Genomic DNA, 16,018 nt, shown 5'->3' on the forward strand with positions numbered 1-16,018 from the left:
CTGTGGAATGTGATATTTTGTAGATCTTTTCAAGTGGCTTCCTACTACAATTTTAAATTTCCTGACCCTCAATAGAATTCGGCATATTTTTGTACACTTTACATCCATATTACCTTCAATATTCAAAGAAGATATTCCATCTACCTTTTGTTCCATTCATGCTGAATGATACATTCGCCATTATATTCTAAAAATAGATCAGAATGTCCTTGCAGCTGAAGGCTATATGTCACAGCAAGCACACTAAGGTCAAGAGTATGATAACTGTATTACATAAAAATTAACGATGTTTTAAGTATTACTCAACTGGAGCACCAGAGGGCAGGTCGATATTTTTGTATCCTAAATTTTATAGTTTCTCGATAAACCTCAAAACTAATATATAATTTTGTGTTATCATTTAAAAAAATATAAAAAGAAAACAGCCTCAAGAATAACCTAATCTGTTTTTTATGATGTTTTAAACTAGCAAAATCATGAAAAAAAATTGACTCTTCATTGTCAAAATAATAATAAACTGCATTACGTAAAAATTGCCATGATTTGTTTTCATTCAACGCAACATCATGTCGTTTGGCTGCCTCGTGCAACCTTATGAAATTGACAAAAGTCATGCACGCATGCATTGGTGCGCAGAACTGATTGTTAAAATAAGTTCTGCGCATTAGAAGAAAAATGCAACTGCTGAACTGGATCTAATTGTATTTGTTTCCTTTTAAGCATTGAAGGACTTACACTTTCTGTCTGTTTTCTAGGAAAAACGGAAAAATCTATTTAAATATTTTAAGCATTTTTCATAAAAATAGATGAATCATAATTCGAATTACGAATGCAAAGTATGCAAGATTAATACTTCATCATATTGAGATATTAACCTAACCTTCTCTGCACCCGTTCCAGCAGATATACATCCTTCTTGAAATGAATCCTCCAGACCTGTATGCAGTACTCAAGATGAGGCCTAACTCTTGTAGAATGGGACAATCACCTACTCATCCCTGCTAGCAAAAGTTCCTGTATATCTTTAGCAAAACCCCATGAGCTATCCAGGCAGCCTGTCTGCATTGCTCAGAGAACTTCATATCTAACTGCACAATTACCCCAAGGCTTTCATTTTCCACTACGCTGAGTCCAGTGCCATACAGTTGGTGTGTTAATCTGGGATTACTGGGATATGCAGTACCTTGCATTTGTCAATGTTAAACTTCAACTGCCATTTCTCAGCCCATCTACATAATTTTTCTAGATATTGTAGCAATAGCTTACCTTGATTACTGTCATTAACCACCCTGCCGACCTTTGTACCTTCATCAATATCATTAATAAATATAAAAAAACAACATGTTTAGCACTGAACCCTGGGGGACTCTACTAACGACATTAGTCCATGAAGAACAGTGTCCATTAATAACCACTCTCTGTCTTCTCCCATTCAACCATCCCTTTATCTAGAGCAAGGGTTGCATGATTTTTCTACCGGAAACTCGGGTTTTTTGCCCAGCAAACACAATTTTCAGACAATATACACAGAGCAACATGGCCTTGGTCGCTGATGCTCCTAAAACCCTGCTACAACAACAACTGCCACACTTCCCCCATTTGTACAACAACAGTATCAAAAGCTTTCCCGATCTCCAAGTACATGTGCCAAATTTTTTGCATCCAATTTCTTTTTGACTGCATCATAGAATCTGATCACATTGGTCAGACAAGATTGCCCCTTAATAAATCCATGCTGTGGCTGCAATAGAGTTGTATTCTTCTCTAGATGGTCTTGCATTACGAACCAGAGACTCCATTATTTCCTTGGAATGGATGTTAACCTATTCCTAATTGGAGATATATTTGACCAACCCATAGAGACCGCCCTAGATCCAAAGATGGTCTCATATTTATGACTAATGGTTTTTTTACCTCCTTTGCTGCTGTCCTTAATATAATTAGATGGATACCTTCCATTCCAGGTACCTTTTTATATTTAGCTTCAACAATTTGCCTTCCACTTTCCTCTCAGTCATCGCAAAGCTTCCCTAGAGTTTGATGAATATCCGGATACCATTCCCCAGAGAATTCTTCATATGTGAATGTAGATGCAAAATACCTATTCAATTCTTCAGCAACCTGAGGAGGATCATCAACAGTTAAACGATCACCATCTTGGTGTAGGGGATTTTCGAAGAAAGAAATACACTTTTTTAAAGTTAAGGAAAAGAGAAAATATTAGCCTCCTATAATCATTATGTCCATTAGATAAATGAGTTGGTTGCAGAACAGGGAATGAATCCATACATTGCTCATTAAACAACGTACGTGTTTCTAAGTGGGTTAAGTCCAACCTCTCCCAGCGTATGTCATTAATGCAAGCACAAAAGACCTTGATCCCTAATTCCTGAGCACAAAGGTAACACTCCCACTTCGAAGATTAGTTCTAGGTGGAGGGTTCCCCTTTTCTCATTCTTTTTATAACAAAAGTACTAAGAAATAAGACTTTCCTCCCGAAAGCTATGGTTTAATAACATTGTACTTCTTTTTGTGGGTCTACAAAGACTTCATCAACTCTGGACGATTCTTATTAAAGCGGATAATGGTGTCTCGAGCTACAACAAAGACACCCTTGCATCACGTGGTCTTGTAATAATTAGCTGCGTTTAAAAGACTTACAAAATTTCCAGTTTGTACTTTTTTTTAAGGTCTAGATCTATCTGACCTTCAAGAAATGCAATGCAATTGTTTATTCCTGCAATTTATTATCCTGAAAATTTCTTATGGCATCTACGTCACTCTTGAGACTGTCTAAATTATTCAATAATTTGTTCGTTTGTGAATCTTTTACCACTTTATTCGTCAGACAACTTTTAACGTCTTGTACTTTGTGGGAGCAACCAGGATAAAGAGTTTCTTCCTTCCTCCAGCTACTAAAAAAACGTTGACAGAAGATGGTCACATGGTTACCGCTAGACATTGAGCTACATCAATCTTTTGAGTCCGGTGGTGACGATAGGGGAAGAGTAATTTTCACGTTCCTGGAGCTCAGCCATGCAAAAAACGAAGAGAAAAAACTACTACTGAAGAGAGCAAAGTACAGGTAAGTGAAAGCAAGTGGTTTTTCACAGTTCACGTAGCAGCATTTGATAGACAGCTTTGTTGGAAGCAAACAAGATGAAGGTAGAAGGAAAAAGTCAAACACGTAGTTTAAATTATTCGAAATTGGACTGGATTTTAAAATGTTTGTCAGTTCCGAATTACTACATGCGCAGGATCTATATTTTTCACATCAATATACAGTACATAATTACTTTAAAAAATTTCACAGAAGATGGGGGGAAAGATCTGAGTTCGAATCCGGGAAAATTTTTGTGAGCCCTTGTGAGCATAATTGTTAGAATCGCTGTCCTCCCACATCGGGTGGAGAAGGCCTGAGGTCAAGTCTCGTCTATGATGTGGCGAATTTTTATGGAACTTTTCCATAACGTGGCTGAGTTAGTGGTTTGAGACGAGGATAGCATGGTTTTTTCTCCCGGAAACTCGGGTTTTCATCCAGCAAACAGAAAATCGATTACACAACACTTGCAATTTACAGACAATATATAAGTAATATGGACTTAGTCACCGATGTTTAAAAATCCTACTACAACAACAACAATTTTTGTGGGCCTTTTTCAAAATGTGGCTGAGTTAGTTAGTCTCAGATGAGGGTAGAATGGTTTCCCTGCGGGAAACTCCTGTTTTTCGTCTAGAAATAGGTAAATCGACCATAGAACACAAGCAGTTTATAAACATAATATATAGGGTCCAATATGATGGTCTAAGCTGCTGGACTCGCCTAAAATCCTATAACAACAAACTGGAGTCTTTTAGACTACTTTTGATAACTACTGCTACACCAATCAATAGTAAATGAAACTTATGTCTATTATTTTTTTTAATTCCTAAAAATAAATAATATAAAAATAAACACAAAATAAATAAAATTTTATTTATTTTGTGTTTTATTCTAATATGAAATATGGAAACAGCGCTGGCCTTCATTGGCAGCACAATTGGTAGAATCTCCATCCTCCCCACCACACCAGGTGGAAAAGACCTGAGTTCGAGTCCCGTCGATGATGTGAGGAATATTTATGGGCATTTTTCACAACGTGGCTGAGTTAGTCGGTCTCAGGTGTGGTAACGTGGTTTCTTCTCCCGGAAACTCTGATTTTTCATCCAGGAAACAGAAAATCGACCATGGGAGTTTTTCCACTGCGTGAGGGGTTGTTGTTGTTGTTGAGTTTTTTAAGGAGCATCAGCAACTAAGGCCACATTGCTCCGTATATTGTAGGTAAATTTAGTGTGTTCTGAGGTCGATTTTCTGTTTGCTAGACAAATAACCTGAGTTCCGGGAGAAAAAACCATGCTACCCTCACCTAAGACCAACTAACTCAGTTCGTTATGAAAAGGCCCATAAAAATTCCTCCTCTCATCGCCAGGACTTCAACTCAGCTCTTTTTCACCCGATGTGGGAAGGACGGCGATCCAACAACTGTGCTATCCACGAGGGCCCCGTGAGGGGCTGCATCAGGGTACCAAGTACAGGGAGTGGTTGGTTCTGTCCGGTTACTATTATTATTATTAGTAACTCTCTGACTACAGGTATTTTGGATCGCGGCCATAACTATTATTCTTATTATTATCAATTGATATCCAAAAAGTTATAGTAACAAACTGGAAAGTTTCTTTTTTTTTAATTTAAATTGGAAGACAGAAAGAATACAAAATTATTTAAACTATTCACCTAAAGATATTTTAAATATTTATTTAATAAAATATAACGTATATTTAGTATGCATGTTTTATATATTATAACAGCAAACCATATTTAGGATTTGACAATAAATTTAATATAGTTTAACAGGTTTGGTAATGTTGCATAACACGGTGCCTGTGGATTAAATTTTTCAGTATTGTGTCATGCAGTTCGAAATAGGGCGTGTTGATTATAGAGGCCTGAGATGAATAAGAGAACCCTTTGTAAACATCTTGCCCTCGAATCTGTTTTTAAACAGAGCACACGAGGAAGATCAAATGGGGGAGATGAGCGATAGATGTCCAGGAATGAGGAACTCCTCAAATGGGCCGACACTGTGTCAGTCGGTCAAGAGGGACAACAGGCAATGGGTTGCTACAACATTAAACAATAGCATAGGCCAAGTAACTACCTATCGGAACCTTGCTCCCATTTCTAGCCACGAATTTCATGTAAAGCCTTGGCACAGAGGAGGGTTGAAGCCCTCCAATGCCACAGTGGAAACTATGCGAGCGTCCCTCTCACACACATACTTGTAAATAAGTGTTTACAGTTGGCTACGTCATCAGTTGTGATATGATCATCCAGATGAATGGACTGTCATTTCTTGTTGACCGTTTTTAACCTACTAACGGTTCTATGGCGTCTACTAGGCGTTCGCTTTTGTTACGCAAGGTGGATGCATTTCTTGTTTGCAAATACAACCCCGAAAACTGTATTTTCTAACTTACCACATTTATTTAACAATTAGGTTGAACTTTAGTCAAAACTGGTAGAACCTAACTTAATTACAAATCTACTTGTATTTACACAATCGAAAAAATTAAATGGCCTCTGAATTTGGGTTTAAATCCATTAAAATTATGAAAGACGAGTTCCCTTCGTTATTTCCAACTGATGTCTCAATGAATCTTTCATTTTTAAATCATCTCATATTCATTATTGATTGATAGAGAACTTCGTTTCCGAGTAGCTCTCTCCAGCATGTTCCCCACATTCTCAATAGGTTTGAATTCAAGTGAATGTGTGTGCGGGGGGGACCAGGGAAGATGGTGGAAATCCGTGTCATGTTTTTCGACCCATTCTTCCACGATTCTGACATGCTGGTTTGTTGCATTTTCATTCAGGAAGTGACCATCGCCTTCGGGAAAAAAGTGTAACTTTTCAGGGTGCAGTAGATTTGATAGAAAGTTCAGGTACTCCCTGAATGACATTCAACTTCCTACCGGTATCAACGGAACCAGTCCCTGCCAACAAAACATTTCCCATACCACGATGCACCTCCAGATGCGTGGGCTGTCTTAACAAGGTAAACAGGGTCCATCGCTTTGTGAGGTTCTTGCCACACTTTGCCTACCAGTGCAAAACAAACTATATTGTGATTAATACGACAACATTACTTTCTTCCATTGTTCCACTGTCCAATCACGATTTTTTCTTGGCACCACTGCAAGCTGATTTTTCTGTTTTTTATCTGAAACAAGTAGCTTCCGAATAGGCAGGCAACTGCCAATACCCAACCGATTTCTTTCCAGTCATTAAAAATCCTTAAGATGGAAGCTTTTAAGAAACTTATATCTTTCGTTTCTTCAATTGTAGCTCCTACTAAACGTGCATCCACGATAAGATCTTTTTCAAAGTCTGATAGATCATGAGTTTTCTTCATTCTGTCTTCAGATTATTGCAGTCGAACAGCCTATGTGTCTCTATACTTGACGAGGCAACATGTCATCACCCCAATCACAGTTTTCTTTGCATTTATTTGTTCAATTATTCATATCTCCTGGTTTTTGTGTCCATTTAAATTGTGAAAGTTCCATCTTCATTTATTACTCCCTCCCCCTTCTCAAGGCGTTATACACCTCAGTCAGATTCCTCCTTAGATGCCTAGTTTCTAAGCTGTCTTGTAATCGCACCTTCTCCTTCCAGGAGGAACACCCTCTCTGTCATTCTCACCATAAGATGCGACAATCTTTTGACCCTTTACAAGAAGTTTAATGCAATTCTTGTGGTATGGTCTTCGAAATGTGCCCTCGTGGGTAGTTCAATTAGTAGAGTCGTCATTCTCCCCACACATGTAGAAAATATCTGAGTTCGAGATCCATCGATAACCTGAGACCGACTAACTCGGCCACAACATGGCCGAGTTAGTCGGTCTCAGGAGAGGATATGTGATTTTTTATTCCAGCAAAAGTGTATATTTTGTGAAAGCTGGAAATACAAGTTTCCCAATTATTTTGGTTAAATATACTAAGATCTTCAGACATATTGGATTTGCTGTCGCAAATCGAGACGAATTCTTCTTTAGCACTACACAGCCTAACAAACATTGGCAATTATATAGAATGTTCAGCTCAATGCTACCTTTCCCTTAAAAAAAGAAGAAGAAAGACTACAGTAATCCAATTAAAGATTTTTATGTACTTAGTGGGTTTCTGCCACTTTACTTTTCCTGAGGCCCTAACAGTCTTTCCCTGTATGTCGTGTTTTTCACCTAACAACAAAGAAAGTTTTTCAGTGGAACGAAAACGTATGTGAAGGTGAAATTACCTGTAACTTCCTTTTTTTGCAGTTGTTGAAGACTCCAAATAGCGGAACTGATTAGGTTACGGTGGTAGAACAAGCAGCACATCCTCTTTAAGGGAGGTTAAGTTGTGAAGGTGACTGACAAACTCGCAATTTTGAAAACCAGGTCGGTGGATTAACATCCAAGTTGATAAATCCGATGGTAAAATTAATTCGGAAAACATTTACTCGTATAGAATGGTAGATCAAGATTTGTGTCATGATTTTCTAATCCCTAAAGATTAAGCTTTCACACCCAAATAACCAATGTGTAATCTCCGATTATCAATGCGTGTGGGACGAGATTCAAGGTCAAATGTGGTGTAGCGAGTCTCAATTAAGAGACGCACAGTCCAGTTACGAATACAGATATAAATACACGCACACTGGCCAAAAAAAATACAGACCTTTGTATTGAGACAGTCACAGACAAAAGAAATGTGTGACTTGGAATGATGATGATGTTGCCTCGCACACGATCCAAGTATTTGGAGGTGATATCATGGTATGGGTACTGTTTCGTTGGCACAGACTTGGTTCCTTGATACCGGCAGAAAATCAAATGTCATTCAGAGAATACCTGAATTTTGTATCAGATCTACTACACCCTGAAATGCTACCCTTTTATCCAGAAGGTGAAGGCAACTTTATGGATGACACTTTAGGGAAGGACCAATTTATGGACCAACATGCCAGAACTTCCAGAAAGTATTCGAAAAACATGATACGAATTCCCATCACCTTCCTTCACATTCATCTGATCTCAGTCCTATTCAAAATGCGTTGAACATGCTGGAGTTCCCTTCCTTCAACTTTGTCGCAGCTACTCGATATTTTGCTAGAAGAATGGTTACATTTAGACCAACATGCACTCTAAATCACCTTAAAAATCACGATCCGCCCACTTGTTGTTATTGGAAACAAAGAGCTCGATTCGATACTGAATTAAGGTTCACCTTTTTTTGGCCAGTGTGTGTCTCAGGTGTTACTTTGGCCACAGAATTTGCCAATGGTATTCATTCCCATAGAACATCTTTGGAATTATGGATTGACAGAGCCGGCTTTTGGATCCTCCACTAGAGACTACCACAGATCTACGAAACAATCCTGGTACAACATAGCACTCTGTACTGGCGCCAAGAATGGGACATACCCACTATTTGGATGGTGGTCATAATCTTTTGACTGGGGAGTATTTATAAAAAGTTATACAATGACTTGAATAATTTTAAAAATATTATTAATTATATGTATTATATGTATTATATTATTAAACTTTAATTACGATAATAAATCATTATAATGAAAATAACACCTAAATTATAATTAAATATTCTACGATTAAAATTACATTGGTTAAAGTTTCGAACAGGGTGCCGCTCCAGTGAATCCGTCCCGAATTTCACTGGAGTGGCACCCTATTCTGAATTTTAGCCATTACATTAATTATAAATTTATCTTGATTAAAAAGTACCTATTTTTAAACTAATAATAAGTGCATAAAATAAAATTATTATTTTTTTATATCGATGTATGTCAAGAAGAGACAGTAGGCTTTTGATTTTTAAAGATAAATAAATGGGATAACAAGGATAAATTATAGTAGGGTAGAGGTGTAGGGCACGTTCGATCTTATCAGACAGGATGAAGAAAACCTACAGCACGAGCGAAAACTTACAGCGAACAATTATGGTGTGAAGCCAGATAGGAACTCACTTCCTTATCTCTAAAAGAATTTATTGAAAGCCTTTTATTTAAGTCCAGTGGGCCCCTGAAGACAGCACGCAGCAGTATGATTATCGAAGATCTCACTCTATGACAGCTGTATGGTGCTAATCTAAATTTGTTAATGTCAGCAACTGTTGGTTAATTCATAAACGCGAACAAAGGAAGCTAGTTTGACCACTCTCTTACTGAAGCAGGTCTTTTTAATTATCTTCATGTATCTGTTCAATTAACTCATTAAGAGACCTCAGGAATACATATGGCAGCTGATAGAGTTGCTGTTCCTGGTTAGGGGGGAAAGCAATAGGGGAAGCGTCTTATTAATTAGGGGATAGAAGTGAGAAACCAGAAGGAAAAGCAACAAGTAATTTCGTTTTTATTTTTCTTAACTGTCGAATCCATTCAACTCCAAAGCTATTGGGATGTAGATGATTCTACATTGATTTGGCTTTGCACTAGCAACACCCCCTTGTATAGTAATGGGCTGGCCTGGTGAAGGCTCAGAGTCGTGAATAGCTGATTGTAGTTTGCAGGTGGCGATCAGGTTTTGAGTGTCTGCGATGAAGAATGGTTTGGCATCGACATCTTTCCAATTTCGAACGTGGAATGATTGTGGGAGGAAGAGGTGCAGTTGCCAATGTCTCGACAACAGCTAACTTGGTTCAGTCCTGGAGTTCTGTGCTCACATATGGGTCAGCCACGGTTGGTTGACGCCGGTGGTGAGCATCGTGTGCCACTTCTCGGAACACAACAGCCACGTAGTACAGTGGCCCAGCTAAACACACAGTACAAGGTAAAAAGAAGAAGACCATGGGTACGTCCAGGGTACCCATGCTGCAAGATACAAGGAACTGCATTGCAAGGGCACCTCAGCACCAACACTAGACCACTGACATGTGAAACAACTATCATGCTAAGGCGTATCAGCCTTTGAGAAAGCAACATTAGGCCATGGTACCTGGAAGCACTTTTGGTATTCGGTAAGCTGGAGGTGGTGGTATTATGGTTTGTTGTTGTTGTTGTTGTTGTTGTTGTTGCAGTAGGGTTTTAGGAGCATCAGCCACTAAGGCCATATTGCTCCGTGTATATTGTCTGTAAGTTGCGTATGTTTTCTGAATGATTTTTCTGTTTTCTGGACGAAAAACCCAAGTTTCTAGGAGAAAAACCATGCTACTCTCGCCTGAGACCGACTAACTCTCCACGTTCCAAAAAAAGACCCACAAAAATTCCTCACGTCATCGAGGGTCTCAAACTCATGTCTTTTCCACCCGCTGTATGGAGAACATTGATTCTACCAACTGTGCTACTCAAGAGGGCTGTTACGGTTTGGGTACTGTTTTCGTGGCGTGCCCTGAATCCTCCAATCACCGTTAATTAACGAGAACACCTACCTTCTATCATCGCCAACCAAGTACACCTCTTCGCAACGTCAATGTATCCTTCTTCGCCTATCCAAACAACTCCAGCGTCTATTAGCAAGACAAAATGCCATGCCACAAGGCTTGGCAGGCTGCTAACTGGCTTCAGGAATACGACAATGAATTCTCCTCAATCCTCCCACGGCTGCTCAATTCAAGCAGTCTCAACCCAACTCAATGATACGACCATCACCTGACACTATGCGGGCATTACTACACACTAGGGCGCCTCCGTAGCCAGGTGGGAAGGAGCAGCAGTGCATAGCACACGCTTCTTGATTAGACCGGGGTTCGAGCCCGTCACCACCAAATATGGAGGATGCGGAAAGGTCAGGAATGATCACCGCATATCCCCGAGCAATATGGCCTTAGTTGCTAATGCTCCTAAAAACCAAAAAACAAAAAAACTACACACTAATGCAGCTCATGGGTACCAGTACCACTGAACACCCTGAAACACCTTATGGAGCCCATGCCAAGACGTGGATGGGCTGAATTACGGGCAAAAGGTGGCCCCACGAGGTATTAGGTAGGTGTTCCTAATGCAAAACAACTCAGTGTATATTTATAGGTTGGGTTATGTTAGTTTACGTTACACTCACTTGTAACTTACACTTGTGGGAGGCTAATATACAAATACCAAAAAGAACTTTATTTACAAGTATTAAACCGTTACATTCCCCAACAGGGTAATATTACCACTACTTTCCAAACAGCCCTCTTATGCAACCAAATTAAAGTCTTTGATATAAACCACTACTTTTCAAACAGCCCTCGTATTTAACCAAATGGTCTTTGGTACAAATAAACAAATCTTTTTTACAGTCCGAATCCTTTGAATACTCATTTTCTTAAATAATATCTCGATTACTCATTCATTTAATCTTATTTGTCTATTTGTACCTTCACTCATGCTTTATTTTCTTCCCACCAAGCTTCAGGTATGTAGGTAACGTCAGACATTCATCAAGAGGAACACGTATCACTATGTTTCCATCTAACCCTGGTTGAACAGCAGGGATTCAGTGGCTATCAGATTTGGGTCACCCATATTCAAATCAATGGTCCGCTAATGGAACATACAGTGTGAAATAAGCTTCAGAACTTTTTGTCCTTCCATTCAATTCTCTTGAAGACAAGAACCAAATTATCTCGAAAGAAAGAAGAAAGAATATTCCTTTAGTACGTATAGTTACCATAATATAATGATATATCTCTATATAGCATTTAATTTGAGTTATTAACATAAAAGTATACAGGGTTCTACCACAAAATGAACCCTAAACAAAGAGTACTTCAGGTTTATCTTGTTTTTACAAAAAAAGAAATACATTTTGGTGGGTAAAGAACAAGACACCTACCGTCTTTCAAAGTAACTAGACATGGTGGTCTCAATGTTTTGGTGAAAACTAGACTGACCTAGTTTTCTTTGATAGCCCATTTAAATGCATTTAGGCAATGGCCACATTTCAGGATGACCGTATCATTATTTCCTGCAAGAGATAGTTTCTAATAACAGGGCCCCTTCAACTTCTTTGGGAATTTCCAGTTCATATTTGTCAATGATTCTGTTATGGCAACGTATAATTTGTTTGAAAAATGCACAAGAATGCCCATTTTCAAACCAAAAAGGGTCCTCCTAGATCCTCAATGAAACTCAGATATAAAAGGCCAAAATGGTCTGCTAACATGAAACACCATTGGATCCGTTGAATAAACATTTGACTGAACTGCAGAACCTGATCAAAAAAACAGAACACGCCCCTTAAATTTGCATATAGCTTTAAGATTATTAGTCACGTGACAGCTATTGGTAAATAGAAATTGGGAACGATTCCAAAGATTTTTGAGGTCTCATACAAGGAAGATTTCTTTGACGCAGTCAGGATAAAAACAAAACCAGAAAACCCAAGGTGTTCAACATTTCGCTATTCACCGGAACTCAAATGGACAAAAATAACAGAAACCTCATTCAAGTAAATACGTACATAAAGAAGATTTTCGAAGACTCGTTAATCCGAACTTCACAGACCCCGTTAATCCGAAATCTGCTTTATGGAGGAACTCAAATCGAATGTTATTAATCAGAATTCTTTATTAATCCTCCTATTTATATACAACAAACAGAAATTTTTTTCAGACATTTACTACACCACACGTAAAATATTCAAGGTGCAGTCATGGGCATCAAAACGAAGTGGACTGACTGCACGAATTAAAACATTCTCGAAATATTTTACACAACACTTGAGTTTCTTTTCTCAGAGCGGAATCTTTTATTAAAAATCAGAAAGTCAACGCCTCTGTGCAAACGTTTATGGATTCCATATTGTAGGGGGAGAAAAAAGGAAGAAATTATTTTCAAATAACTGTGAAGTGGAAATAGATTAAGAAAAAAAAAAAAGGAAAAATCCTCGGAATTCAATTTCGAGAGATAATGAGAAACTGCGTTCGGTGTTTTTATCTGAAATTATCAGACCATGACGAATGAGGTAAATAATCATTACAGGCTCTACGAAGTCTCCTTCATCAGTTTCCCCCATTCATACCCCCCTTTTTATAAGGGATTCGCGTATCATAGATATAATCTGAACGTATATAAAGCCAGAGATTTATTTTGTTGTTAATGTTTTTTTTGGTTTTGATTTCTGTAAGTTGCCCTTGGTCCGCTAGACTATTCAACTTTGTGTATGCTATTATGAGAGAGAGAGAGAGAGAGAGAGAGAGCAGGGAAGTCAATCTAACCAGCTCGGACACCAACCTACGCCACTCAGTGTACTGGTATAACAGGTGATATTTGGGAAATGCAGGACTCAGCAACGCCTACTGGCAACCTTATAAGATAGAGTGAAGTCATCAACAGCTACAGGAGTGAATGTACGTGTAGTGTAATCATTAAAAATAGATCAAAGTTTGTCTGTATTTTCGAGTGAAAGAAAGAAAAACAATATACGTAACATGGCAACGGAAAATCATGATTGCAAAATCGTGGACTGATATTGCTGTACACATTAAATCGATTCCCTGTTGTGTACACTTTCTGAAATAAAATATTACTGGACATCCAGTGCCCCCCCCCCTCCCTCTGTCTCTCTCTCTCTCTTTCTCTTATTCTGTTTATCCTTTCTCTTTTTCTTATATCCGTTCTGTTGTTTTTTTATTCTCCTTTTTCTCTTTCCTTTTGGATTCTCATTTTTCGTTTTCTTATTTTTGTTTTTTTTTTCTTTCTAATTCTCTTTTTTTCATGTTCCTTTCATTCTCCTTGTTCTTTCTTATTTTTCTATTCCGCTATTTTATTATCCTCCTCGTTCTCTTTTCTTCTCCTTATTCTTCTTTTAATTTCATGCTCCCCATTTTCTTTTTCTTTCTTCTTTCTCTTTTGAATTTTCCTTTTTTCTTTTCTTATCCTCCCGGGTAGTTTTTTTATATTTTCTATTTCAATTCTTCCTCTATCCTATTTCTATTTTTTTCTCTCATTCTCCTATTTCGATTTTCTGCATTCTCCTATTTTGTTTTGCTTTTTTTCCCATTCTCATATTTCCATTTTTATTATTATCCTGTTTGCCTTCTTTTTTTTTTCTTTCTGTTATTTTTCTTCGTTTTTCTCACCCTCTCAGTAATTCTGTTTGTATATGATTCTCTCTTTTCATTCTAATTCTAATTCTCTTTTTTCGTGTTCCTTTCATTCTCCTTGTTTTTTCTTATTTTCCTATTTCGTTATTTTATCCTCCATGTTCTCTCTTATATTCCTTTTTGCTCTCCTTCTTATTTTCCTTTTTATTTCATATTCCTCCATTTTCTTTTTCTTTCTTCTTTCTCTTTTGAATTTTCCTTTTTTTTTCCTTTCTTATTCTCACATTTAGTTTTTTTAATATATATATATATTCTCTATTTCTATTTTTCTTTCTCATTCTCCTATTTCGTTTTTTATATTCTCTTATTTATATATTTTTTTCTCTCATTCACTTATTTTATTTTTATGTTCTCCTATTTCTCTATTTTATCTCCTCCTCCTATTTCTCTATTGTCTCGCCTCCTCCTCCTATTTCCATTTCTTCTCATTCTCCTATTTCTATTTGTTTTTCCATTTTGCTATTTCGCTTTCCCGAATTCTCCTATTTCGTTCTTTTTCTCACATTCTCCTATTTCGTTTTCTTTCTTTCACAATGAACCTATTTCAATTTTTTATTATTCTATATTCTTTCTTTTCTTTCGTATTCTGTTTTTTTTTCTTTCGGTTAATTTTCTTCGTTTTCCTCACTCCTTCAGTAACTCTTTTTGTATATGATTCTCTCTCTCTCTCTCTCTCTCTCTCTTGAAATCTTCAAGCAGCTAAGTAAAGTTCATTTCCCTTCTTATAAAGAATCATTGCCACAAAGTTCGCGTTTTTTCACCCTCAAACAGGGCCGGATTTGCACTGCTGCAATGGCGCAGTTGCTCTTCTTTGGGGGGGATACCCCCAAGGTCGCGGGGGGCTCCATGCCAACGCAGTTACTATTGGTTTAGGACACCCACGACCTTATTTCTGCGACCTCTAAAAATATGTGCACCTGCGCCTACCTAAAACCGGCAAACGCAAACAAATATTTGTATTTAAAATGAAAATTTATTTCAAAGATATTTTTCTGCTCCTCTACCGCCCATAGCTAATTGTGAAAAAAAGTTAAAAACAAATCCCAAAATTTAAAAGAAGAAATGGGATAATAGAAAAAAAAAAGAAGAAAAAGGGAAATATCTTAAATAACAAAAATGGAAAAATATCTTAAAAACTGTTTTTCTAAACTTTCATTTCTAAATTAATAACAATAAATGCGCTAATCCATATTATCCTGCTGTTAATAAGCCACAGAGAGAGAGAGAGAGAGAGAGAGAGAGAGAGAGAGAGAGAGAGAGAGAGAGAGAGAGAGAGAGAGAACATCTTTTCAAAGTTGGTTCAGTTGAAAAGCAACAGTTAGGCTTAACTACAACGTGTCTGCTTTGTTGGCATTGATAACCAAACACGAAATATTTAAAAGAAAATAGAGAAAGAGCGAGAGAGAGAGAGAGAGAAAGAGAGAGAGAGAGGGACTTACCCAGATCAAAGGTGCGAAGACCCGATGTCTCAACAACTTTACACCACTTGAAGACACAAACATAAAAATTCCCATTGCACTTAACGCGACATCGATGTCGGTTTGAAACCGAGTTCAGTCCCAAAGTCCACACCACGTTGCCTGCCGATTTTCAGCAGACGCCAGAAAGGTATGTCTCCAACCTACCCTACCTGGAGTGCGCGCGCGAATAAGGCCTAAAATGCCAATGTCCGGACCGGTTCCTGTGTGCTCGTATGTGCGTGTGTGCGTGCGTGCGTGTTTGTGTGTGCGTCGCAAAACATAGACGGAGACCTTTAGCATCGGCAGCCAACCAGAACAGAAGCGACGTAGCAACGACGGAGCGAGCGAGAAGCGAAGTTTTCGCCTGCAGCGAGCTCGACCAGACCAGCTGATCATTCCCACTTTTAGGCTTAGCAGCTGAAGGAGGAGGC

General features: G+C 38.1%; 1 protein-coding gene across 1 annotated transcript in view; it reads right to left on the reverse strand.

The window, feature by feature from the left end:
* Window positions 1–15,758, reverse strand: part of LOC150085241 (uncharacterized) — a 102,834-nt gene extending 87,076 nt beyond the window's left edge. Inside the window, exon 1 of the mRNA XM_090373930.1 lies at window positions 15,567–15,758. The gene's annotated coding sequence lies outside the window, so the exon portion shown is untranslated. The remainder of the gene's footprint in view (window positions 1–15,566) is intronic.
* Between the last annotated feature and the right edge of the window lie 260 nt (window positions 15,759–16,018).

This window comes from Mastigoproctus giganteus, chromosome 5, assembly GCF_048544385.1.
Source record: "Mastigoproctus giganteus isolate SK-2022 chromosome 5, ASM4854438v1, whole genome shotgun sequence".
NCBI lineage: Eukaryota > Metazoa > Arthropoda > Arachnida > Uropygi > Thelyphonidae > Mastigoproctus > Mastigoproctus giganteus.